Here is a 26,203-nt window from a genome sequence, read left to right as displayed (position 1 = left end):
TAATGGTCTGACCGAGACCGGAAGAACCACAGACGTTATGGTCCCCAGACCTTCTGTTAGCCCAAGACAGGAACTATTCCCAAAGACAACTCTTCAGACAGGGCTTGGACTGCACTATAAGACAGAAAATGATACTGTCAAGGAGTGAGCTTCTTGGGCCAAGTAGACACATGAGACTATGTAGGCAGCTCCTGTCTGGCGGGGAGATGAGAAGGCAGAGGGGGACAGAAGCGGGCTGAATGGACATGGAAATACAGAGTGGAGAGGAGTGTGCTGTCTCATTACGGGGAGACCAACTAGGAGTACATAGCAACGCGTATATAAAATTTTGTATGAGAGACTTAGTTTGTAAACTTTCACTTAAAGCACAATAAAAATTTTAAAAGTTTCCCAAAAAGGAAATAAAAAATACAGTATTCAAGAATTTTCTCTAAGAGTTTGATACTGCTCATCTTCAGCTCCTAAAATCTCACTCGCCTACCACCTCCTTTTTTTTTTAGTGTAACCAGAAAATAGGATGAAATGAGAGAAATGGTATAACTCCTGTGCAACCATGCTCAAGTCCCCTGGAAAATGCAAACAAATGAGAGTCTAAGAGTTAGGCAAGTTACTTATTAACCTTTCTAAACCTCAGTTTCCTGATCTGTTAAATACTTCATAATATCTATTTCACAGGAATATCATGAGAATAAAACGAGATAAGAACCTAACGTAGAGCTAATTCATTGGCAGAGTTCAGCAAAGGATATTTATGACCATTAACCGAGCTCTGTAAAAGCAAACAATGTAGGTCGCCTTGTCAGGCCAATATCCTTCAACAGAGAGAGAAAAAGAAAACACCAAATGGATGGATCACGCGCCAGTTCTGGGAAACCAAGATCATCACTGAAGATACGAAAAACAGTCCCTGGCTTTCCACTGTGGTACAGGCAAATGATAAACTAAATACCACACTTAAAAATTATACCAGCAAGATCGGCCTTTCATTGGCAAAATGGGCAGAGTGCCTCTGCCATCAAGCATGGCATAGTGTTTAAGACAAATTACAAGTTTAACAGGGTGGTGGTCATAGCTACTCTATTATGAGCAGACAGGTTTTCTGGCATTCCCAGCAATAAAATAAGCTCTATGCATGCAGTCAAACCATGACTGAAACTACTCTAGTCCCAACAGATGGCTGCATTAGACAATTCTTCAGCTCAGTAGCTGCTGTACTGTACATTAACAAAAGAAAGAAATCTGTTAACGGGCTCCCACTCAGAGTTCTAACATCTACCTTGCAGGCTTGTTATAAAGATTAGCAATAATGTGACGGAAAATGCTTGGCACACTGGGTACTCAGTAAATGGTAGCCAGTGTTAATTTTATTTCTAGGAAGCAACAAAATAAAAAAGCCAAACCCGCCATGCATTGGGTTGTGTGAAACCAACTCAATGATAATACCCATTTCACAGCACTCAAAACAGCACAGTAACAAGCCTTACAACAGGGATCAAGTCAATAAACAGCAAGTTAATCAGTTTAAAAAAAAAAAAATTAGCACCCAGAAATGAATGCCACCGTATCCACTCCTCTAGGTCGCATAAAAAAAAAAAACATAAAATGAGAAATGGTCTCTGTCCTCAAAGAAATGATACCTATTTGAGAAGAAATCACAGGGCTTCATAACCTGTTTGCTTTCTCCCCTTGACTCCACATCCTCTGAAGGGAAAATCTAAAACTTTAGGTTGCCACACAATGCTGGCACTCAATAGAAATTTGTTAAAACAAATTAGACAGTCATGGGATCTCGGGACTGAAGGTGTCATCTGACGCAAAAGTTTCCAAGCCAGGCTTCACAGACTGCTCTGTTGGAATCTCCAAGGTGGAGACTGAGAATCCGTGTACTTTAAATGCTCCCAGGTGATTCTGAGAACCACTAATCTAGTGGTGCCCCCCATGAACTGTCTGAACATCCTGTACAATAACCCTGTCCGAGAATGACCCACCCCATGCATGAGCAGCTCCAATGATGGGGAAGGCAGCCTATCACGCCTTTATGAAGCTCTACCTGAAAGATGCTTCTGATGCTCCTTTCAAGTATCTCTATTGACTCTGCTCATTTGTGTTCTATCCCATGAAGCCAGAGAAGACAAAAGTAGTCTCTCTTCTTTCCATGATGGACTTTCAACTCTTGTGAAGAAATCACAACTTTGAGTCTCCTCCGGGCTAAACATCTTGATAAACTATGTGTTATTATTAAATGCTAAGCTCTTTAAGTATACAACACAGTACAACAGCTTTTGGGAAGGGAGAAATCAGGGTGAATTAAAAAAAAAAAAAAGACCTCAATGTAGGTGGGTCTTGAAGGATGAGAAAGATACCGACAAAGCTAGAGTTCAGTGGTTAGTATTGCATCAAAGGAGTCCCGAGTGATGAAAAGTTAATGCATTTGGCTGCTGAGTAAAAGTCTGGAGGTTCAAATCCACCCAGAGGCACCTTGTAAGAAAGCACTGGCAATCTACTTCTGAAAAATCAGCTCTTGAAAACCTTATGGGACACAGTTCTACTGTGACACACATGGGGTCGCCATGAGTCAGAGTTGACTGGATGCCAAGTGGTATCCCATCAAAGAGAATAAAGAAAACAAAGGATTCTGATAAGGAGCAGGATATGCAGGAAAGAGATAAGGCTGTGGATGAGAAACTTAGATTTCACATACTTTTTGAACTAAAAAGAACTAAAATTGAAAATTAAAAAAGGCTCTGAGGAAATGAGAACAGCGGGTAAAAGGAGACAGCTAGCATATGAAGTCAGAGAGACAGACCTGGAGAAGCCAAAGAAATCAGATAAAGCAAAAAGAAAGACCAAACAGACTCGACAATTACAGCATGGCTCATCAAGGATGTTTAATCAAGGATGTTTAGCCTGGAGAAGACTCACAGGACATCATCATCAGGAGGAGAGATTATCTATGAGAGAAAGGTCATAAAACAAGCAGGAGAGAGGGAGTTTGATGTGGTAAGGTACTGGAACACTTCAGCTCCCCGAGAACGGTACATGGACACGAGTGCTACATTAGAAGGAACAGTCGGACAAGACAGACTGACAACTAGGGGCAGCAGGAGTCAAGGTGATCAGAAAAGCGACTAGATATAAAATGCCAAGGGTCCATTCCAAGATAATGGCAATAAAACTAAAACGCAAGGCTTGGCCAGAGATCAGACCAAAAGTAAAAAACAGAAGAATCAGGGATTAACTTCTAAGGCTTCTAACAGTGAAGAAGTAGAAGGAAGAAGCAGGACGACACTCAAGCAAGGTGGGGTAAGGCACCCAGGCAACCGCTTGTACTGAGTGCACCTGTAGACTGGTACCAGGGTGGTTTACTTTGGTAAGGAAAGCTTCAAAGTTCACTCTACTCCACAAACACACACAGTAATTGGTGATTTTGCTATTTTCTCTGGTCCCAACACAGGCTACAGTTTCAGTGCCAGCAGACAGGGAATATCTGGTTTTGAATCTGAAATCTGAAACATTACCACCAAAGTTAAAGCACTTTAATAAAAAAAAAAGTAAAATGCGTTTTTGATAGAGCTGCTCCAAGCTAGCAGAGAAGCTCCACACGGATTTGAAAACCAAAATGATCCACACCACCCAGGCTTTTCAAATTTAACAATTCAGTAGATTCAAATCACTATTTAACCTCCCCGTTAAAACATTTAAACCCTGGTGGCATAGTGGTTAAGTGCTACAGCTACTAACCAAGAAGTCGGCAGTTCAAATCCGCCAGGTGTTCTGGGGCAATTCTCCTCTGTCCTACAGGGTCGCTATTTTTAAGACAGAATCAACTCGACAGCCGTGGGTTTGGTTTGGTTTATTAAAACATTTAAAGCGATCAAAAAACTTAGGAGTTACTTATGACATCAAAAGCACAAGCAACAAAAGAAAAAATAAACTGGACATCATAAAAATTAAAAACTTTTGTGTTTCAAAAGATATGAACAATCCACAGAACGGGAGAAAAATTTTGCAAATCGTATATGTGGTAAAGGACTTGTACCTAGAATACATAAAGAACTATTATAATAAAAAGACCAATAACCCCATTTAAAAATGGGCAAAAGATCTGAATATATACTTCTCCAAAGAGATACAAATAGCCAGTAAGTACATGATAGATGCTCAACATCACTGGCCATTAGAGATACCGCTTGAAATCAAGGACAGCTATGATCAGGAAAACAAATCACAGCAAGTGCTGGTGAGGATATGGAGAAACTGTAAGCCTCATCCGTTGCTGGTAGGATTGGACAGTGGTGTAATCACTGAGGAAACCACTTAGGCAATTCCTCGAAAGGTTAAACACAGACTTACCATATGACCCAGTAATTCCATTCCTAGGTATATACCCAAATAAATTAAATGCAAGAATGCAAACAGATACTCGTACACCAATGTTCACTGTGGCACTATTAACAACAGCCAAAAGATGGAAACAATCCAAGTGTCCATTAACAGATGAATGGGTAAACAAAATGTGTTCTATGCATACAATGGAATATTACTAAGCCATAAAAAGAAATGAAGTTCTGATACATGTTACAACATAGATGAATCTTTTAAAACACTATAATGAGGAAAGTAAGTCTGTCACAAAAAGGAGAATGTTCTATGATCCCACTTTTGTACCTGGAACAGGCAATATATGGAGATCAAAGTTCATCAGTGGTTGCCTGGGGTGGAAGGGAGGGGAAAAGGGAAGTCACTGCTTAGAGAGCACTGAGTTTCTGTTAAGGGTGATCGAATAATTTGGAAAAGCACAGTGGTGATGGTTGCACAACATGATAAATGGAATTAATGTCATTAAATCATACATATAGAAAACGCTGAAATGGTAAATGGTTTGTTGTATATATTCTTAGCACAATTTAAAAAAAGAAAGAAATGAACTACTGAAGTACTGACACATGTTACAGCATGAATGAACCTTGAAAACATTATTCGAAGTGAAAGAAGCCAGTCACAACAGACTAAATATTACATAATTCCATTTACATGAAATATTTACAACAGGAAAATTCATAGAGAAAAAAAGTAGAGTAGTTGTTGCCTGAGGCTGGGAGCACTGGGGGGAAAAGCCGAGTGACTGCTAAGAGTTTCAGAGTTTTCATTTTGGGGTGATAAAAATGTTCTAAAATTGATGACGGTGTGGTTACACAACTCTGTGAATATACTAAAAATCGTATGGCATGTGAATTATATCTCAATAATGATATTGTAAACAACAACCAAAAAAGGAGTACATAAATAGGTACTATGACTTGAGAAAGTTAGAGAGTATCTCCCCAATAAAAATGACTATCAGATTCAAGTTCAATTTGGAAAGTTCTAAAAGATATTTCAGAAAGACTTAAGTAAATCATGTTCTTCTAGGGGGAAAAAAATTAAGCATGGAGAAAAGGGGGATTTAAACATACAGATCCCTTTAAACATACAGATCCCTTTAAAATTATTTAAGTCTGACCTAAATGTTCTAACACAAAAGGAAAGACAAAAGTTTGGGTTTTTTTACACGGGATACCTATATTTCAGTTCCTTAGAAGCTGGATTAAAATATCATACAATAAGCCAATTCAGTGAAAAGCAAAGGATTATGTAACTTAATAATTATTGGCAAGATGAGTACATCTATTTTATAAATTAGAAAACCTGACAAAAAAACATCACATGGAGAGATGTCTTCTTGTTTGAAAGACAGACTAAAACTACCCAAAATAATGTCTCCAAAATATCTACTAAAAAACAGCGCCTGCCCTCCCGATGCCTTCCATCTTTATTAAAGCCGTCACTGTACTCTTTCCTTTGAACACTTAGATGGTGTTTCCAACCGTTGTTAATTCTGCATCAACAGTTACGTAGTTACTGAGAATGTCAGGCCCTTCTCTTTATAAATCACCACACATGCAAAGGGCACGCTCGGCTGACGCCCAATCAAATCTTGGCTGAACAAGGATTGCATTGAAGAGAAGCAGCGTTTCTGCTCAAAACTGCCTTTACCACCACCACATCTCTTCATTAAAGATGTTCTTGTTCCTAAAGCAGTACCTCATCTGCAAGGAAGGTATAAATTATAAGTAAATACTATTAATCCAAGGATGCAACTGGGCCAATGAGAAACATCACAATAAATGGAGAAAATATTGAAGTTGTCAAGGATTTCATTTTACTTGGATCCACAACCAATGCCCATGGAAGCTGCGGTCAAGAAATCTAACAGCATATTGTACTGGGCAAATCTGCAAAAGGCCTCTTTAAAGTGCTGAAAAGCAAGGATGTCATCTTGAGGGTGGTCTTGGTCATCTAGTGCTGTTATAACAGAAACACCACAAGTGGATGACTTTAACATACAGAAATTTATTCTCTCACAGTCAAATAGGCTCGAAGTCCAAATTCAGGGTGCCCGCTCCAGGGGAAGGCCTTCTTCTCTCTGTTGACTCTGGAGGAAGGTCTTTGTCATCAATCTTCCTGTGGTCTAGGAGTTTCTTGGCACAGGAACCTTGGGTCCAAACGATGTGCTCTGCTCCCAGCGCTGCTTTCTTGGTGGGATGAGGTCCCCCATCTCTCTGCTCACTTCTTTCTTTTATATCTCAAAAGAGATTGGCTTAAAACACTATCTAATCTTGTAGATCTCACCAATATAACTGCTGCTAATCCATCATAGTGACAGGATTTACAACGCACATGAAAATCTCATCAAATGACAAAATGGTGGACAATCACACAATACTGGGAATCACGGCCTAACCAAGTTGACACGTATTTTTAGGGGACACAACTCAATCCACGACAAAGGCTAAGGTTCACCTGACCCAAGACATGGTATTTTCAATCACCTCATATGCATGTGAAAGCTGGACAACGAATAAGGAAGACTGAAGAAGAATTGATGCCTTTGAATTATGGTGTTGGCAAGGAGTATTAAATATACCACGGACTGCAAGAAGAACAAACAAATCTGTTTTGGAAGAAGTACAGCCAGAATGCTCCTTAGAAGGAAGGATGGTGAGACTTTGTCTCACATACTTTGAAGATGTTATTAGGAGGGAGTACTCCCTGGAAAAGGACATCATGCTTGGTAAAGTGGGTCAGCGAAAAAGAGGAAGACCCTGAATGAGATAGACTGACGCAGTGGGTCTAACAATGGGCTCAAGTATAGCAAAGATTCTGAGGACAGCACAGGACCGGACAGTGTTTCATTCTGTTGTACATAGGGTCACAATGAGTCAGAATCAACTCAATGACACCTAATAACAACAAGGATACAACTACTTAATTCTACACCTAATAAAACACGTTTAATAAACTCAAAATCCCATTGATCAAAATATAAAACTGATGCTTTCGACATTTAACTGGATCTTAAAAAAATTTTAACTCAGTAGGTTCAAATACGTATTTAACAGACTTAATTTGCCATAGGATTTTTTAAAGCAATCAAAAGCCTAAGAGCATACAGTTACCGTTTCCAGAAACATAGGTACTGTCTCCCTAATAAAGGTGATTATTTGACTCTACCTGTTAACTGATCCAAGTTACAGGAAGCCTAACATAAAAAAAGAATTTGAGAAACGAAAAAGCCATTTTTCCTATTTTCTCATTTAAGTAAAATTACTTTGGCTTGAGGCTGTTTTTTTAAGAGACAAGTCTGGGTTCCTTGTTAACATGTAGTGGCTTCATCAACTCAAAACCAAATGAAGCTTTCAGACACACTCTAGAGGGGACTGAAATACCAAGTTCTCCCAGAAGCCTGGGAACTGCAGGATAAATCAGAAAGAATGCTTCTCTCCACCTGTTCAGAAAAAAACCCAGACTTAAGAGGGCAAATGCCAACTTTCCACCATACATTCTAGCCTATGAATTAAGTAGTTCAAAAGAAACCACAGAGGGACACTTCAGACTACGTCGGCATCTCCTCCCTGGAGGGGAGATGAGAAGGTAGTGGGGGTGAGAAGCTGGAGAAATGGACACGAAAAGAGAGAGTGGAGGGAGGGTGCGGGCTGTCTCATTAGGGGGAGAGTAACTGGGAGTATGCAGCAAAGTGTATATAAGTTTTTGTGTGAGAGGCTGACTTGATTTGTCAACTTTCATGTAAAGCACAATAAAAATTATAAAAAAAAAAAAAAGAAACCACAAAGTACCTAAGATAGCAACCAGATTATTTTCCAGAAATAATACCACCACTATAGGCCATAGCTTTAGAAATTTTAACTTTTTTTTTTACTCATTTAATTCCAAGAATTCTGAGAAGAGTAAATACCCCCATTTCACAAATGAGAAAACTGATGCTCATGAAGGTTGACAGACCTGCCCAGCTGCCTACTTGACATCTCCACTTGCATGTCTATTAGCATCTCATACTCAACATACCAACCAACTCTTAATTCCCCACCCAAACCTGCTCCTCCAGTCTTCCCCGTTTCAATAAATGGCTCCTCCATTAATCCAGTTACTCAGGCCAAAAACCTTGGCATCATCCTTGACTCCACTCTTCCTCACTCCACAACTCACCCATCAGGAAATTGTGTTATTGTTAGTTCCCATCAAAGTGGCTCCAACTTTCAGCAACCTTATGTCCAGAATTCAGCCACTTCTCATCACTTTTACTGCTGCTGTCATCTCTCACCTAGATTACTGCAAGAACACCCTAACTGGTCTCCTTGTTTCCAGCTTTCCCCCTTCATTCTACTCTCTACCCAACAGAGTTTTCTCCTTTGAAAATATGTCAGACCAAAACCCTTTGCACAAAACCCTCCAGTGGCTTCCCATCTCACTCAGAGATGTTCACTGCTATAAATTCCCAGGGTGGGAAAAGTACCCACCACCTAGGAGGTACTCAATGAATATGGCTGCTGAATGCAGGAAAGAAGAAACCAATGTCGCAAAAATAATACATACATAGTAGAGGTAGGACTAGACCAAATCTTCCAGTGTTCTTTAGTAACAGTGAGACCAGATTTTCAACAGCCAACAATCTATACAGGAGAAAATTCTTACATTTTACTTTGTATAACTGAATCTTACAATAATAACAAATCCTAATGTTGAATTTTACATGGCAAATTAAAAGGAAAATATCATTTTATAAAGTTATGAAATCTCACACTAGGTACTCTGAATATTACATGATTGGCAGCATGGGCAAATGCCAACTTAATTATCACAGCTCTGGCACTCAGCTCTTCAGTGTGACTCTTCTGCAGTTAGTGACGTGATGTCACCATATCTCAAGACTACTCCAAACATAATTGACCAGAGCTTTGGATGGTTCAGAAACAAGCACTGAGAAGAAGGGCTTATAAGCATGTCTAAATCTCCCACACTGGCACTACACTAATCATCTGAAATAGGAATTGTTCATTGCATGCTACAAGTAACAGTGAAAAGCTTAGATTCAGAATTGTGCGCTGCCAAAATTACAAAGAAACGCTCTGAGTTGAGTTTAAATGCTGACTGTTCTCAGACCAGAGTGAAACTAATGCTAAAATGATCCAATGTCATAAAATTTTCTCTTTAAATGTTTTAGAATTAAAAATAGAAACCCTAAATGTCTCTTTTTTCAGCTCTTTCAAAAAAAAGTACTACCCGTAAAAAAAAAAAAAAAAATCCTTACATCTAACTAAATAACAATGATAAATTCATAGAATTTTCACACTTGGCCTTTTAAAAGGAAACTTAGTTCAACTCCTAGCCTTCTCCCTTTTACAAATGAGGATAGTACTTGTTACATGAGTGAACAAAAAAGATTTGTTGAATGAATGAATGAGAAAGATTCAGAGAGGGTACATGACCCCACAATAAATTCTAAAATCCAGGATTCACCAGAACTAGGTTTCCAGATTCTCATTCTGACAGTCTTTGAGTGGGTGTGGGAGTAGAGGAAACCAAGATTTGAAAACCTTATCTGGGTCCTCAGGAAAACCTTATCCAAAATTTATTAAAGCCCGTTTCCTTTAGTTTTCTTACTTAGAAAAGCACTTGATAAGATAAATTTCATTAATATGTATCTCCTTGGAGACTCCTCTGGCAGGGATCACAACAGAGGGTCCAAGACACTGTAAAAGAAAAATGTACAACAAAATTCAAATTCACAAAAAAAAAAAGTCAGGCTTGCTAGTCTGACGGAGCCTGGAGAAACCCCGAGAGTATGGCCCCCGGACACTCTTTCAACTCAGTATTGAAGTCACTTTTGAGGTTCACCCTTTGGCCAAAGATTAGACCAATCTCTAGGGCCCTGGTGGTACAGAGGTTAAAGAGTTTGGCTGGCAACCTAAAAGCTGGCAGTTCGAATCCACCAGCCTCTCCTTGGAAACCCTATGAGGCAGTTCTATTCTGTCCTCAGGGGTCGCTATGAGTCGTCAACAACTCGGCAGCAATGGGTTCAGTTTGTTTTCTTGTAGGACCAACACCCTCAAGCATCTGTCAGTTTGTCATACTGTGGGGGCTTGTATCTGCTGCAAAAGATCTCTTAAAAGTGTTAAAAAGCAAAGATATCACTTTAAGGACTAAGGTGCACCTGACCCATGCCATGGTGTTTTCAATCACTTCATATAGATGTGAAAGCTGGACAACACATAAGAAGACCGAATAAAAACTGACGCTTTTGAATTACGATGTTGGCAAACAATATTGAATATACCATGGACTGTCTGAAGGATGAACAAAACTGTGTTGGAAGAAGTACAGGCAGAATGCTCCTCAGAAGCAAGGATGGCAAGATTTCATCTCACGTACTTTTAAGATGTTATCAGGAGGGACCAGTCCCTGGAAAAGGACATCATGCTGAAAAAGAGGAAGACCCTTAACAAGATAGATTGACACAGTGGCTGTAACAACGGGCTCATGCAAAACAACTGTGAGGATGGTGCAGGACTGGCAGTGTTTCACTTTGTTGTACGCAGGGTTGTGGTGAGTCAGAACCGACTTGACGGCACCTAATAACAACAACACAGCGCCAACAATAATACACATGAGGGACGTGCTTCATAGTTCAATAATGTATACAAGACTAATAGGCACACCAGTCCAAAAGCAAAGATGAGAAGGCAGGAAGGGACAAGAAAACATACAAATGGTAACAGGAAACCTGGGGTGGAGAACCCCAATGTCACAGAACCTTTTGTGTATTAACTGTTTAATGAGAAAGTAATTTGCTATGTAAACGTTCACCTAAACCACAATTTAAAAAAAAAAAAAGCTGTATTTCCTTGGAAACCAAAAAGCAGAACTGTCTAGTGTTTCTTCCTCTACATAAAAAATATTCAATATAGGACTATTTTCATAATAGACAACAGTTTAGAATTTCAAAGCAATCATTTTGCATCAGAAGTAAAATGGGTAGCCTTCAACTAAAAGAAAAATCCAACCAGATGAGAAGAATAACCAAAAAAACCAAACCCAGTGCCATCGAGTTGATTCCGACTCATAGCGACCCTATAGGACAGAGTAGAACTGCCCCATAGAGTTTCCAAGGAGCGCCTAACGGATCTGAACTGCCGACCCTTTGGTTAGCAGCTGTAGCACTTAACCACTACGCCACCAGGGTTTCCGATGAGAAGAACAGAATACCAAAAATGACCACATCAGTCAAGAAGAGTATCAGCTATACAAGAGCAGGAACCATTTATGTTTGCTCACTAGGAGCATACGCCAGCCCCCCGCCCGGCATATAGTGTTGATATCATTGTCAGCTGCTGTCAAGTCAGCCCTTGACTCATGGCAAGCCCATACACAATGGGATCGGACCACTGTAATCCACTGAGTTTGCATTAAATGATTTTTTGGAAGTATATCACCAGACCTTGCTAGTCTCTTTTACTCTGGACTCTCCACTGGAACCTGTTCAGCATCATAGCAACATGCAACCTCCACTGACAAACAGGTGATGGCTGTAGTACACCGGTCAGTAATCAAACCTGGTTCTCCTACATGGAAGGTAAGACTTCCACCACTGAACCATGACTGCCTCTTTGGCATATAGTGGGACTCAGTGAATCCTTGTGAAATAAATGAGTAAATTACTACTTAAAGACCTACTCATACAGACACAAATTTAACAAATCAACATTAACATACAAGTGTACTACATTTCTCCTCCATGGAATTCTACCAAATGTGCCTTCAAATAATATACCCAACCAAAAGTACTCCCGTAGTTTTATTAAAAAGGTGAGAAATGATGTCTCAAGTAGCCTAAATTACTAAAGCTGCCATTTAATTTGCTGGTCTGGCTCCAAACTCTCTCCTTCACTTCATCCTCTACAACCCAGCAAGGTTAATTTTCTGTTTTTTGTGCATTCTAGAAAATAGAAGAGCACTATGGCTAAGTGTACGCCCTCCGTACATGGTCCTATCCAATCAGCAAATATGAAAAATCAGAAACCACTGGATTGGAATGGGAAAGGTAATACAGTATCAAAAAGAAATATCATAAATGACACTTCTTATAACTGGTCTCAATAAAAATCTTACAGTTGGGACTACAGGCTTTTATTAAGTACCTCCCTACAGTACTTTAATACAACTGACACAGATGGGCTGGGGTACCACTGAGGTACACATCTTAGTTCCTAAGATCAATTCAAGTTCCACCACCTTCTTGAATCCTTCCCAAGCCGCTCAATATTTATAAAAGTACTTTGTAAACTAGGAAGTGCTAGATACACACCTCTTAGCTATAGCCCTAAAACCCACTGCTGTGGAGTCAATTCCAACTCATAGCAACCCTTTAGGACAGAGTGGAACTCTACCATACTGAGTGTTTACACTATAATCTTTACAGAAGCAGACTGCCACATCTTTTTCCCACAGTGCACCTAGTGGTTTCAAATCGCTGGCATTTTGGCTAGCAGCCAAGTGCTTTAACCACTGCACCACAGGGCTCCTTCTCTCTTACCTATACTGGTTGCCAATTGATAGTCTGGCAAACATTTTGTATTTAAACCACATTACTTCATTCTTTAACTTGCCTAAGTCCACTGCCATTGAGTCGATCCCAACTCATAGCAACCCGGCAGGACAGAGTAGAACCGCCCCATAGGGTTTCCAAGGCCATAATCTTAATGTGGCAGAAACAGACTGCCACATCTTTCTCCCCTGGAGAAGCTGGTAGGTTCCAAGAGCTAGCCACTGAACACTTTAACTATTTTGCCACCAGGGTTCCCCCCTCAAAAAAACGAGAAGTTCTTTGGAAGGTTTTATGTCACCTCTCAATTACTGAACACCTGAAACAGCATAAATTTAAAGTAAGTGCCAACATACAATTACCAAACTGAATTTGCATGTTCTACCTCCACTCCAAGAGTCTACGCATGCCGACCTTTTTAGCTGCTGGCAGTCATTTCCAGATTTCTTCCATGTCGCCTTTTTTAATCAGTGGGATTCTATATAAGAGTCTAGGCGCTCTCTTTTCCACCTGTCCAAAATGAAGTTTCTCTACTCACCAAGAAGCTGCTTTAGCTGCTTCTTGTTTAAACCCTCTACTTGTTTACCTTAGTCTCAAGCATAGCTCCAAAGATTATATAATAACCATTGAGTTCTCCGGGGAATATCTAGCTCAACTGGCATAACATAGTTTAAAAGGAAAGTGTTCTACACATTCTACTTTGATGAGTAGCGTCTGGGGTCTTAAAAGTTTGTGAGCGGCCATCTAAGATACTCGACTGTTCTCACTCTAGCCGGAGCAAGGAAGAATGAAGAAAAACAAAGACACAAGGGAAAGATTAACCCAAAGGACTAATGGACCACAAGTACCACAGCCTCCACCAGACTGGGTCCAGCATGACTAGATGGTGCCTGGCTACCACCCACTGGCTGCTCTGACAGGCATCACAAGAGAGGGTTCCAGACAAAGCTGGAGAAAAACGCAGAACAAAATTCTAACACACAAAAAAAGACCAGACTTACTGGTCTGACAGAGACTGGAGAAATCCCAAGAGTATGGCCCCTGGACACCCTTTTAGCTCAGTAATAAAGTCATTCCTCAGGTTCACCCTTCGGCCAAAGATTAGACAGGCCCGTAAAACAAAATGAGACCAAAGGGGCACACCATCCCAGGGGCAAGGACTAGAAGGCAGGAGGGGACAGAAAAGCTGGTAATAGGGAACCCAAGGCCGAGAAGGGAGAGTGTTGACATGTCATGCGGTTGGTAACCGATGTCACAAAACAATATGTGTACTAATTATCTAATGAGAAGCTGGTTTGTTCTGTAAATCTTCATCTAAAGTACAATATTAAAAAAGAAAAAAAACCCCAGTGAGTTCTCAACTGCGTGAGGAAGAAGCGTATCAGAATCACCTACTGAGCTTCTTCAAACTACCCGTCTACCTCAATATGTAACATGCTACCCCACAGAAAAGCCCCAGATATCACTGTAATTCTCTACCCGCCCCATCCAAACACATACTGCTCCCCCAAACACAAATACTGAACCTGCTGAAAACCACTATTGTAAAATACCACCTTGAAAATGGCCTTTGGAACAATCCCACCAAAAGTGATTACTAAGCTGAGGCTCTTGAACATTTAATAAGCCTTTTCTGTGAATCCTATAGCTCTCCATAACCTATAATTCATCTACTGAAAGTTATTTTTTTATACAATTATTATACTTCGTTTCCTATTACAAAAGATCAGCACTAAGATGCTAATTTTAAAAAATAAATAAAATAACACTGAGAGTCTGTTAAGAATTACAGGCATTTCTCAAACCCGTAAAGAGACAGGGTTTAGGAATCACATTTCATCTCTGCCAGGGCAAGGCTTCCTAACAGGTTTCCCAATAGTACATTCTGAACCAACAGTCAAACTCCATTCCATTCCAAACATACATATACACACAGCACACTGGCTACACATTTCTCAAACCCGTAAAAAGACAGGGGTTAGGAACCACATTTCATCTCTGCCAGGGCAAGGCTTCCTAACAGGTTTCCCAATAGCACATTCTGAACCAACAGTCAAACTCCATTCCATTCCAAACATACATATACACACAGCACACTGGCTATACATCAGATGCCAGCTCCTGGGAAGTTAGACTGGCAAAGTATCCTTACAGAACCTTCCGGGGTCTTCACTGGAGCTGCCAGAGCACAAGCATGTTAAACCAAAAACCAAACCCAGTGCCGTCGAGTCAATTCTAACTCATAGCAACCCTATAGGACAGAGTAGAACTGCCCCATAGAGTTTCCAAAGAGTGCCTGGTGGATCTGAACTGCGGACTCTTTGGTTAGCAGCCATAGCACTTAACCACAACGCCACCAGGGTTTCCCATGAGCATGTTAGGGAAGAGATAAATCAACTACACATTAACCCTAATTTCAATGGTAAGACGTGTTCTTTTAAGTTCCTTTAAGACAGGCAGCATGGTTAAGGTGAAGACACAATCCTGCGCTTCCTGCAAGAATATGGAAATATACTAGTTTTCTTGCCACTTTTTTCCTAAGCACACACAGCTGAAGAAAGCAATAAAAGTTTCTCAAATTTGGTGAAAATTTTAGAACATTCCACCCTGTTCATTTACAGTTAATATATTTTATGAGCATTTTCTAACGGGTATTGTCTCTCTTCTTGAAGGCATGGAATACTACAGTTCAGTTACCAGGTGTTTATTTTACTGAAAACATCAAGAACTGAAAAGAAATTTGTAAAAACAATGATCAATCAATGCTGAAAATTAGATGCTATCAAAAGGGCATGCTATCCCACTTTGGAGAGTGGCGTCTGTGGTCTTAAATGCTAGCAAGTGGCCATCTAAGATGTGTCAATCGGTCTCAACCCACTTGGAGCAAAGGCGAATGAAGAACACCAAGGACACAAGGTAATTACGAGCCCAGGAGACATAAAAGGCCACATGAACCACAGACTACATCAGCCTGAGACCAGGACAACTAGATGGTGCCTCGCTACAACCGATGACTGCCCTGACAGGGAAAACAACAGAGAACCCCTGAGCAAGCAGGAGAGCAGTGGGATGCAGACCCCAAATTCTCATAAAAAGACCAGACTTAATGGTCTGACTGAGACTAGAAGGACCCTAGTGGTCATGGCCCCCAAACCTTCTGTTAGCCCAAGACAGGAACCATTTCCAAAGCCAACTCTTCAGACAGGGATTGGACTGGACGATGGGACAGAAAAAGAGGCTGTGAAGAATGAGCTTCTTGGATCAAGCAGACACTTGAGACTATGTTGGCGTCTCCTATCTGGAGGGGAGAAGGGAGGGCAGAGGGGACCAGAAGCTGGTGGAATGGGCACGAAAAGAGAGAATGGAGGGAAGGAGCACGCTGTCTCATCGGGTGAGAGCAATGAGGAGTATATATAGCAAGGTGTATATAAATTTTTGTATAAGAGACTGACTTGATTTGTAAACTATCACTTAAAGCACAATAAAATAAAATTAAAAAAAAGCCATGCTAGGTGTTCACACTACATCAAATTAGAATTCCTATCTAAACAAATAAGGAGCCCTGTTAGCACAGTGGTTAAATGCTCAGCTGCTAACCAAAAGGTCAGCGGTTCAAACCTACCAGCTGCTCCATGGGAGAAAGACGTGGCAGTCTGCTTCAAAAAAGATTACACCCTTAGAAACCCTATGGAGCAGTTCTACTCTGTCCTATACGGTCACTATGAGTATGACTCGACTCAACAGCATACAACAACAATAATCTAGACAAATAACTTCAAATATGAAGAAAATGAATTACAGGGACCAAAGTAAAAAATACTGATGATACCCAAGTCTTGATTACTGGAGGATGATTATTAAGTACAGGGTTCTCTGCTGCTTATTTCTCAACAGTTTTCTTTTGAGCTGTTCAGAATTCCTTCTAAAAGGAAAACAAGATGCTGGGCCACAAATACCAATCAATGACTATACCTGCTAGTAGTTTTTGGTAAAACACTTTGCGGAATTAATTTTTGTGTCTGTGAAATTCATTTAACCTCGACCTGCTCTGGGGGAGGAGAGAGGAAGAGAGGAATCTGATGCCCGCTGCGGCTAGATGTCAGGTCTGCTCAGATTGCCTTGGACCGACCCCTGTGTTTGTGCAAACCAGAGACTCTCTCTCCCCAGGCCACCATTCTCCAGCAAGCATATGTTCTCTTCCTGCCTCTCCTCAACTAGAAATAGAGAAATCAAACATCATGAAATTACCCGTTCCCCACAATTTAAAGTTAGGCACACTACAATCCTAACTAGAGGGAGAATTTAGTGCAACATGACAAGTAACAAATTAGATATCTAGAGGCTGAAAATTCTAATCCCAGACCTCCAAAGGCCAAGAGAAATGGCCTCACCTCGCTTTGAGGCACACTCACCAAGGTACTGTACTTCGACTCACTACCGCCCAGCTAAAGAAGTCTCTGACATTCCTCCATGACACTTTGATGTCACCTCTCTAGATCTTTAGGAAAATACTCAAATTCTTTTTGCAACTCAGGTTCTCTTACTTTCCTCATGCTAGACTAGAAAGAGAAAATAGATGTGGACTGTCAAAGCATCTCAGAGCCTCAAAGGATACACTCTCATGGTTTTTCTTACTCTCGTGATCAAAACCCAATCACGCTTGTTTTATTCCATTCCTCACTCACATCATCTATGTTTAAGAGATCCAGAGAAAAGTGACTCTTTCTACGAGCCAAAAAGCCCATCAAAACTATGGATTTTTTTTAAATCACAAAGCTATTTATCTAAGATAATTTATATATAACCTTTGAAAAACAAGGGTCATATAAGTGTGTGTGTTTTTTGTTTTTTGTTTTTTTAATTAGCTAGGCAAAGGAAAAAGTTAAAAGCAAAAACCCAATGAGACCCACTTCTTTCCCAGACCAAAAAAGTAGAAATGCAGCTGATAGAAGACTGGGTAGTCAACCTTCAGTGAGAGTGGAACTCCTACATTTTAGACAGCTTCCTATCTGTAACAAGATGTATACTCTTGTATCAGTACTGAAGGAATACCATAAAGCTTAATCCTCTCTGTAAAGGGAAATCTCCTCCACTAAAGGGCAGTCACCCAACTGGCAGGAATATTTCTCATTTACTGGCTAAGACGACTCCAGTGGAAGGTGTAGGGTGGTGCTATAAATCAGGCACATTCTCAACGGGAAGCTCCTACATTTCCTGTTTTATGTGCAATTATCTCTCCACCTGACTAATACCCAGCCCCTCTGGTAACCCTTACATGTAGCTTAGGGAGAAGATCTAAAAACTGCCATTGTTCCAGAAACAAGGGAAGTACAACTACTTTATTTTACAAAAGGAAAATCCGTTCAAGAAGGGGAAAAAAAGGTAAAAGTTAAGTTTTGGTTTATCTAAAGAGCACACAAGAATATTACATCAGAGTTAATAAAGATTCCTGTTAAAAAAAAAAAAAACTAAAGGCTCTGCCATGTAGAAACTTTTACTCATAATTTCTTTTTCCATAACTCTGCAATTTTGTAACTCCAAAGCTTGGTTACCAAACACTGTATCAATGCTGTTTTCACAGCTTTTCAACCTTAATGTTGATTTTGTTTGTTTCCTTAAGTTTTGCCTCTTCCTTCACATTTAGTCATTTAATAAACCCTGAAAGCTTAAGTGACGAAAAAATGTAGAACCCAAATTTTTACATAATAGACTCTAAAATAGGAAGGAAAAAACAAAGAAACAGTAAACAAAAGAATAAAGTCTGGAAACCTGCCTTCCAATCACTGCCTTGTCATTAACTAGTTTTATAACCTTACAACAGGTCACTTCAACTTTCTGGGTCTCATTTTCCACATCTGTAAAATGGGAAAGATGTGCCAGATGATTTCTGCTAAAAAGTCCTTCTAGCTCCAACAATCCACGAATCTGTTCATCAGAAAGTAACAAAATGCAAATAAGATTTTATAGTTTACAAAGTACTTTCACACATTTATTCTAACGAACTTTTGCAGCAAATCTGCGGGCAAATATTGTGCCCATCTTTGCAGAAAAAGACAGTGAAACTCAAGAACAGGTTCAATTATTTCTCAAGACCTCACAGCTGAAAATGGCAAATCTTCTAAGGACAAATACTGGGCTTATGATGCCAATAATTTTAAATAAGTCAAAATTCAAAAATAATTGCCTGCTATGCAAAACTTTTATGGAGGCATCAGGCCATTGTAACACCAACCCAGGAAAGGTTTCTACCAATGTACACTAGCCTGTAAGTTCCATGAGGCCAGGAACACATTTAGCCATGATTTTAATCACAGAACCCAACAGTATGCCTCTCAGATTGAGGCACTCAATGAATTCAGGCTGACTGAACACTAACCTCAAAAGGTTAGGAATATAATAATGTTATGAAGAAAAAAAGGGAAAAAATATTTTCTGAATCTATTGTGAGATCTGAACCCGCGATCTGAGCCAAAAAGAAGAAAGAAGCACACTCTGTATCAGTCTATATTATGGGGATAAGTCTACTATTTGTTTTCCTTTGAGAAAGTCCAATTTGGTCAGTGAACCAAAAGCTGAAATCTTTGATGTTCCCAGAAAATCTTCAAGATATTCATACTACATATGTACACTGGTGGACTCCAAAGGAAATAATAATATGATAGTGGAAACTATCATATTAATGACATAATCATGTCATTAATCACTACAAACTTTCCGTTACATTGGAAAGATTCGGGGAATCTGTACTCTCGTATCATCCCAGCTGTCCTCATGCTCCCGTTTCATAGCTCAAAGAGGCAGAAAAAGATCGCTTATTGAAAAATTCAAATCACAACTTAAGATAAAACATAAACATATCTCAACCCAGTCCTCAATCAACCAACTCCCAAAATCTACAAAACCACTAATCCCAAGAAATTCTCAATCCGCGGCTTAAAAATGTTACTAGCCTCCCCATCCTAAAAGAAAAAAAGTGTTAAAAAGGCAGAAAGAAGGGAAAGTGTCTACACACCAAAATTACACGTGTAATTTAAAGCAAAAGTGAAGTAAACACAAAAGCCAGAAAATAATTATGAAATAATGGCATTAAAAGGATCTCAATAAATGACTGTGTCGGCATCTCCTGCCTGGAGGGGAGATGAGAGTGTGGAGGGGGTTAGAAGCTGGTGAAATGGACACGAAAAGAGAGAGTGGAGGGAGAGAGCAGCCTGTGTCATTAAGGGGACAGTAATTAGGAGTGTGTAGCAAGGTGTATATGGGTTTTTGTGTGAGAGACTGACCTGATTTATAAACTTTCACTTAAAGCACAATAAAAATTATTAATAAAAAAAAAAAAGGATCTCAATAAAGATTTCAGGGAAGTGTTCTGGAATTATCACCAAGAGTTCAAGTCAACCTTGCCATAGAATCCTACACTGAAGTCACAATGCCTGACACTTCAGATCTAAAAAGTTTACTGCACGAGAACTATAATTTCAAACACAAGGAGCAGTACCAGGAACTGCAGAGAAGCTAACAACAGCAACACCTACTGACTGTCTTGAGCCACTTGCCAAACTTGTTCTCTATGTCAACTGAAGAAATCTAATGATACAACTTCTAGAGTCCTTTCTTAATCATGAATGAGATGACAAGGAACCAAGAGGTCCACATCCATCCCCCACAACTTCTTATTTTGTCCCAAACTGTAAGCAAATTATCACCCAAGCCATTTCAAATGCGTTGTTAATTGATAATGCTTTAGTATAAATAATTCACTTCATGGGAAAAATGTTTTACTATTAATAATCCTAGTTAATAGCTGGTACGCCATCTAATAGTCAGACACACCAGTGGCCATAAATCGCTTTATTTAAACCTTTTATCTTAGGTTACTGCTATTACCAGTGTGCTATATTACTCCATCAGCTCTTTTTCACTCTGGTAATGGTAGTTTAATTGCAGCTTTCAAAAAATGAAAAAGGGAAAATTGAAAGTCGTTAAGTCAGGATTACAGAGTTACTAAACTGGCCACAGAGAACGCTTCTATAGGATTTAATTTTCTACTTTCCAAAAGAATATTTACGTTGGAAGAATATTCAATAAGAGAAAACAGAAGAAAGTTGACACTTAACTCCCACAGAGTACCAGTATAAAAACAATGGCTTTAAGAGTCTGAGTCAGAGTTTCAACATGAAAGGTTTGCTTTACAGAGGAAACGCCAACCCCAGTTCATCCAGATAGACCTGGAACCTGATGAAAGACGACACCTTTACCCTGAAATTTGCACCGCATCACCGGCTCCCAGTTTAGAAGTATAATCGTTTAGCAGGTAATATAAATTTCATTGAACGCTGCCTCTAAACTACCCTTCAAGAAAAAGAAATCTATAAATGCAGTCTAGGAGCTATCAATCCCCAAAAGTCGTCCTTCGAAAACAATTACCAAAAATTCAGTTAAATATCTTCCTTGAAAGTGAGCCATTTCTCACGTCTCTGTATGCCAAACGGTGAGCCCAGTCGAAATTTCAACCTCCCCAATACGACTATTTCTCCACCTAAAAATGCCGTGGAGCGACCTTAGCCTCACAAATGTTCTTAAAGGTCAGGAGAGAAGTTGGAAGCAGGATGAAGGTGGAAAAGTTATTTTTGCAGCACCCTCCCGGCTCCCTAGCTCTCTCGCGTTTTACTTGCTCCAAGGAAAGCAGGTTAGAGCATCCCCGGATTTCGCTGCCCCCAGAAGGGAAACTAACCACCGGCGCGAACACCGAGCTGCTCCCCTCCCTTCTGCACGACCAAACCACTCGGGCTGTCCCCTCCGGCACAGCCTGCAAAGCGCTCACCCAGGTGACCTAAGGGGAAGGGTCGCCCGGCGGAGAAGAGAGCAGCAGAGTCGGCGCAACCTCCCCGACGGGGGCGCGAGTCTCCTGGCCTCTCATCGAGGCGCCTGCCGGGTAGTTGTGCACATTCGGGTTTCGAGATGCATGCGCGCGCGCCGGGCGCGGTAGAGCCCGGACTCGCCCCCGCCGGGCTAGGCTGCGCTATCAGCACGCCACCAAATCGGATATAAAACTTTCGCCGGCCCCCCGGTGTCTTGCCCCGCGACCTGGACCCCAGTTCCAGCCAGAAACCAGGTGGGGGACTGTGAACAGCCCTGCACCCCGCTCCCCTGCCCGGACCCGGTGCGCGGGGCCACTTACCGCTCCGCCCGACCTCCCGGGGCAGCCGCGCGTCCGGGGCGCGTCCGCCTCGCCTTCTCCCTGGGGAGAAAGAGAAACCGTGTAGACGGCCGGCGCGCGCTCCCTCGCCGTCTCCTCTGCGGAAAACGGCAGACGGCGAGGCCGAGCTGAGGCGGGCGCCGAGGAGAGGGGGCCTAGGGGAGGCGGGGGCGGAATCAGCCCAACTCCGGAGCCTGGCTCGGAGGGGGACCCGGAATGCAGGCTGGAGAGCAGCGGGCGGGGGCCGCGCTCCTGAAGGAGTCCAGGGGTGTGCGGAGGTGTCCCCCTCCCCAGGCATCAACTATTGTCTGAGCGCCCGGGCCCCCGATCGCGCCGCCTCCGAGGCTCAGCGCTCCCCATCCCACCGCCCGCCGCGGGGAGAAAGAGCTGAGGGGGCGGCTGATCGGAGAAGCCAGTGGGGGAAGAGGGGTCAGGGGTCCGAGGTGAGCTCCGGGGAGAGGGGAGGTGCGTGCGAGTGGGGGAAGGGACAGGTAACTGCCGGCAGGGGCGGGAAGGGCCGGTGGGGAAGGAAGTGGGGAGCGAGACACAGAGGCAAGAGGGGATGGAGAAGCTTGGGGGGTGGGTAGGGCGGCCTCGGGGGCCCAGACCTGGCCCTCCCCGGAACCCTCCTCCCGGGACTCGGCGTCGCACTGACTTTTTCGCTCACTCGCTCACGCACGCACTGAACTCGCTCACAAAGTTGCCGGCGGTGGCGGCGCAGCACTCGCCCTTCCCCTCTCCTCTCCGCCCCGCCTCCCAGCCCCATTCCTCCCCGGCCTCACTCCCTCCCTCGCCAAGTCTCGGATGAGATCACCGTAGGGCCGCACAGCGCGGCGCGCAAATATCGCGAGAGACACGGCAGCTCGGCCCGGACCGCGGGGGAAGTACAAGAAGTCGGAAGAACGATCCGGACCGCGGAACTCCTGGTTGCTATGACAACGACAAAGCCCTGAATTCCTGTCCCCTGCAGGGAGCAGAGGCAGCAAACGTGGGTGCAAATTTTCAGCATGCCCTTGCCTGACATGCTAATGGTGGGGAAAGCGGACACTAGAAGCTGAAGGAAGATTAGTAAACCTTTTGGAACCGGCATCTGCAGAGACCAGCGACGCGGTATCTGGCCAAATTTGGCGAGGCTAATTCTTTTTTAAGAGATTTTGGTGCAGATCTCCGCCATAAATGCCGGGTCATATCTGTACCTACACATTTCCATGATGGATTCAGTTTTTCGACCTTCTCGTTTCCCAACCTCCACTCCACCCACTACCCTTCTTCCCCTCAACACAGAAGTGAGAGACAACAGACCTAGCTACTTGAAGATTGCCTCATTCATCTTCCTATTCTCAGCGTCTCCACAGGCTTAGCACATTAGATATTTACCTAACGTCTGTTGAAAAATATGAATGCAACACTCTGTACACGTCCTCAGAACTTTCCTTTTGTCCTACCTCGGAGAGGACTCAGGCTTGTTATGTGCCATCAAGTCAGTTCTTATCCTGTGTATAACAGAAGGAAACACTGCCCATTCAGGTAACATGTTCACAATCATTGCTATGTTTGAGACCATGGTTGCAGCCACTGTGTCAATCAATCCTGGTGAGGGTCTTCCTCTTTTTCACTGACCCTCTGCTTTATAAAGCTTGATGTCCTTTTCCACGAACTGATGCCTCCTGATAACATGTTCAAAGTACATGAGACAAAGTCTTGCCATTCTCCCTTCTCAGAAGCACTCTGGCTGTACTTCTTCTGAGACAGATTTGTTCTGGAAGTCCACAATATATTCAATATTATTCATCGACACCGTAATCCAAAGACATCGATTCTTCTTCAGTCTTCCTTATTCATTGTCCAGCTTGCACATGCATATGAGCTGGTTGAAAACACCATGGCCTGGGTCAGGCACACTTTAGTCCTCAAAGTGACATCTTTGCTTTTTAACACTTTAAAGAGGCCTTTTGCAGCAGGTTTGCCCCATGCAATGTGTCATTTGATTTCCTGAATGCTGCTTACATGGGCATTGATTATGGATCCAAGTAAAATTAAATCCTTGACAACTTCAATATTTTCTCTGTTTATCATGATGTTGCTTATTGATCCACTTGTGAGGATCTTTGTTTTCCTTATGTTGAAGTGCAATCCATACTGAAGGCTGTAGTCTTTGACCTGCATCAGTAAGTGCTTCAAGTCTTCTTCAATATCAGCAAGCAAGATTGTGTCATCTGTGTGTCGCAGGTTGTTAGTCTTCTTCCAATTCTGATGCCACATCCTTCTTCATATAGTCCAGCTTCTCAGATTATTTGCTCAGCAACCAGATTGAATAAGCATGCTGAAAGGATACAACCTTGACACGCACCTTTCCTGATTTTAAACCATGCAGTATTCCCTTGTTCTGTTCCAATGATTCCCTTTTGATCTATGTACAGGTTCTGAATGAGCACAATTAAGTGTTCTGGCATTCCCACTCTTTGAAACGTCACTCATAATTTGTTATGATCCACACAGTCCAATGCCTGTGCATACTCAATAACACAGGTAAACATCTTTCTGGTATTCTCTGCTTTCAGCCAACATCCGTCTAACATCAGCAATGATATCCCTCATTCCACATCGTCTTCTGAATCGGCTTGAATTTCTGGCAGTTCCCTGTTAGTGTACTGCTACAACTGTTTCTGAATTATCTTCAGCAAAATTTTACTTGTGTGTGATATTAGTGATATTGTTCAATAATTTCTACATTCTGTTGGATCACCTTTCTTTGGAATGGGCACAAATATGGATCTCTTCCAGTCAGTTAGCCAGATAGCTGTCTTCCGTATTTCTTGGCATAGATGATTGAGCACTTCCAGTATTGCATCTGTTTGTTGAAACATCTCAAATGGTATTATGTCAATTCCTGAAAGCTTGTTTTTCACCAGTGCCTTCAGTGCAGCTTGGACTTCTTCCTTCAGTACCATCGCTTCTTGATCATATGCTACCTCCTGAAATGATTGCATGTTGACCAGTTCTTTTTAGTACAGTGACTCCATTTATTTCTTCCAACTTCTTTTGATGCTTCTTGAATCGTTCAATATTTTGCCCATGGAGTCCTTCAATATTGCAACTCAAGGCTTGAATTTTTTCTTCAGTTCTTTCAGTTTGAGAAATGCCAAGCATGTTCGTCCCTTTTGGTTTTCTAACTCCTCTTCTTTGCACATTTCATTGTAATGCTTTACTCTGTCATCTCAAGCTGCCCCTTGAAATCTTCTGTTCAGCTCTTTTATTTCACCGTTTCTTCCATTCACTTTAGCTACTCTAAGTTCAAGAGTAAGATTCAGAGTCTCTTCTGACATCTGCTTTGGTCTTTTCTTTCTTTCTTGTCTTTTTACTGACCTTTTGCTTTCTTCATCTATGATGTCCTTGATGTCATTCTACAACTCATCTGGTCTTCGGTCATTAGTGTTCAGTGCATCAAATCTATTTATGAGTTGGTCTCTAAATTCAGGTGGGATATACTTAAGGTCATATTTTGGCTCTTGTGGAGTTGTTTTAATTTTCTTCAGCTTCAAATTGAACTTGCATATGAACAACCGAGGTCTGTTCCACAGTCAGCTCTGGCCTTGTTCTGACCGAAATATTGAGCTTTGCTACTGCCTCTCTCCACAGATATAGTCAATTTGATTCCTGTACACTCCAACTGGCGAGGTCCACATTTATGGTCGCCATTTCTGTTGTTGAAAAAAGATGTTTCCAATGAATAGGTCATTGATCTTGCAAAATTCTATCAGGTAATCCGGTGTTATGTCTATCACCAAGGCCATATTTTCCAACTAGTGATCCTTCTTGTTTCTAACTTTTGCATTCTAATCACCAGTAAATATCAACGTATCTTGATTGCATGATTGATCAATTTCAGACTGCAGAAGGTGGTAAAAATCTTCAATTTCTTCATCTTTGGCATTAGTGATTGGTACATAAATTTGGAAAATAGTCACATTAATTAGTCTTTCTCCTAGGCTTAGAATATAAGTTTCTACTCCACAGGCATGTCTTTTTTCTGTTAAACTATCCCCATTTCTGTTCACACCATCTCT

At 41.5% G+C, this 26,203-nt stretch overlaps 1 protein-coding gene across 14 annotated transcripts in view; it reads right to left on the bottom strand.

Moving 5' to 3' along the window:
* SIPA1L1 (signal induced proliferation associated 1 like 1) overlaps positions 1-22,884 on the bottom strand; it is a 412,099-nt gene extending 389,215 nt beyond the window's left edge. For 12 of the 14 annotated variants that reach the window (XM_049898770.1, XM_049898772.1, XM_049898759.1 and 9 more), the window contains exons 1-2: positions 22,792-22,884; positions 22,119-22,178 (exon numbers count right to left, since the gene is read on the bottom strand). The gene's annotated coding sequence lies outside the window, so the exon portion shown is untranslated. Of the gene's footprint in view, positions 1-21,761; positions 22,096-22,118; positions 22,179-22,744 lie in introns of those variants that run through there. The other 2 variants (XM_049898754.1, XM_049898761.1) reach the window with 2 other exon arrangements.
* Between the last annotated feature and the right edge of the window lie 3,319 nt (positions 22,885-26,203).

This window comes from Elephas maximus, chromosome 10 (assembly GCF_024166365.1).
Source record: "Elephas maximus indicus isolate mEleMax1 chromosome 10, mEleMax1 primary haplotype, whole genome shotgun sequence".
Lineage (NCBI taxonomy): Eukaryota > Metazoa > Chordata > Mammalia > Proboscidea > Elephantidae > Elephas > Elephas maximus.
This window is presented reverse-complemented; position numbering and strand designations above follow the sequence as displayed.